At 39.8% G+C, this 1,869-nt stretch overlaps 3 non-coding genes across 3 annotated transcripts; all 3 read left to right on the top strand.

The window, feature by feature from the left end:
- Nucleotides 1–264: 264 nt before the first annotated feature.
- On the top strand, nt 265–383 carry LOC116182430. The gene has a single exon (XR_004147514.1). It is a non-coding gene; the product is annotated as a 5S ribosomal RNA (ribosomal RNA).
- Nucleotides 384–672: 289 nt separating this feature from the next.
- On the top strand, nt 673–792 carry LOC116182431. The gene has a single exon (XR_004147515.1). It is a non-coding gene; the product is annotated as a 5S ribosomal RNA (ribosomal RNA).
- A 279-nt stretch (nt 793–1,071) lies between these two features.
- Nucleotides 1,072–1,190, top strand: LOC116182428. Its single transcript, XR_004147513.1, has one exon. It is a non-coding gene; the product is annotated as a 5S ribosomal RNA (ribosomal RNA).
- The last annotated feature ends 679 nt before the right edge of the window (nt 1,191–1,869 follow it).

The following is a 1,869-nucleotide window of genomic DNA, read 5'->3' as shown; positions in this document are numbered from 1 at the left end:
TTTTGACACATATTTAGCGATACTACTTTTACACTTTGCGAAATTTAAAATTGTTTCGTTTTGTGCATTTTTCGGGACGTTTGTATTCTCTTTGCGATTTTACCGAACTCTCCTTTATTCATCGAAATATTTATTTACCTACGATTAGAAAAGTGGTCAAAATTGGTAAATTTGCGACACGTTTGAATCCTTTGCGTGCATCTCTTTGTTCTTCTTCTGAGGAATAATTTCTGGAATTGTTTCCCTTAGATCACCATATTTCTCGACAACGGCCATACCACGTTGAAAACACCGGTTCTCGTCCGATCACCGAAGTTAAGCAACGTCGGGCGCGGTCAGTACTTGGATGGGTGACCGCTTGGGAACACCGCGTGCCGTTGTCTCCTTTTTTTTCTAATTTTCGCTTCCTTTTGATACATATTTAGCGATACTACTTTTACACTTTGCGAAATTTAAAATTGTTTCGTTTTGTGCATTTTTCGGGACGTTTGTATTCCCTTTGCGATTTTAACGAACTCTCCTTTATTCATCGAAATATTTATTTACGTTCGATTAGAAAAGTGCTCAAAATTGGTAAATTTGCGACACGTTTGAATCCTTTGCGTGCATCTCTTTGTTCTTCTTCTGACGAATAATTTCTGGAATTGTTTCCCTTAGATCACCATATTTCTCGACAACGGCCATACCACGTTGAAAACACCGGTTCTCGTCCGATCACCGAAAGTTAAGCAACGTCGGGCGCGGTCAGTACTTGGATGGGTGACCGCTTGGGAACACCGCGTGCCGTTGTCTCCTTTTTTTTTCTAATTTTCGCTTCCTTTTGATACATATTTAGCCATACTACTTTTACACTTTGCGAAATTTAAAATTGTTTCGTTTTGTGCATTTTTCGGAACGTTTGCGATTTTACCGAACTCTCCTTTATTCATCGAAATATTTATTTACCTACGATTAGAAAAGTGGTCAAAATTGTTAAATTTGCGACACGTTTGAATCCTTTGCGTGCATCTCTTTGTTCTTCTTCTGAGGAATAATTTCTGGAATTGTTTCCCTTAGATCACCATATTTCTCGACAACGGCCATACCACGTTGAAAACACCGGTTCTCGTCCGATCACCGAAGTTAAGCAACGTCGGGCGCGGTCAGTACTTGGATGGGTGACCGCTTGGGAACACCGCGTGCCGTTGTCTCCTTTTTTTTTTCTAATTTTCGCTTCCTTTTGACACATATTTAGCGATACTACTTTTACACTTTGCGAAATTTAAAATTGTTTCGTTTTGTGCATTTTTCGGGACGTTTGTATTCCCTTTGCGATTTTAACGAACTCTCCTTTATTCATCGAAATATTTATCGGTGTACTTAAACTGCCGTTGAACGGTCGTGTACTAAAATGCCGTTAGCAGATATGACGTCAATTATGTGACGCGTTTGACAGTACTAGCAGATTCGTCATCAAATTGACGGCATCTTATTATACTACCGTTACAGCTGTTAGTGCATGTTACTTATGCCCAGTTTCTCCAATGTATCTTAAGCTCTACTTGAATCTTAAGATCGCCTTAAATCTTAAGTCTATCTTAAAACGTTGCACCAACGCAAATCTGCATCTTATATTCACAAAGGCAGCCTTACATTTAAGTCGTGAAAATCTGCGACTTAAGTCGGCATTATTAAGGATCCTCAGATCCTTTATAGTTTTGTATTGTCGTCCGTCCGTCCGTCCGTCCGTCCGTGTGCGCTCTAACTCTTTTTAAAAGTGGCCGATTGTGTTGAAATTTGGTACACGGGTACGTTGGACATTAAGAACGGACGCTATTGATTTTCAGGAAGCTGGTTCAACAGGAACAAAAGTTATACGACTTCGAGTGA

The sequence above is a fragment of the Photinus pyralis genome, unplaced genomic scaffold (genome assembly GCF_008802855.1).
Source record: "Photinus pyralis isolate 1611_PpyrPB1 unplaced genomic scaffold, Ppyr1.3 Ppyr1.4_unclustered_Scaffold5260, whole genome shotgun sequence".
NCBI classification, from domain to species: domain Eukaryota; kingdom Metazoa; phylum Arthropoda; class Insecta; order Coleoptera; family Lampyridae; genus Photinus; species Photinus pyralis.
Note: the sequence above shows the minus strand (reverse complement) of the source record. Positions and strands in the feature narration are given on the sequence as shown.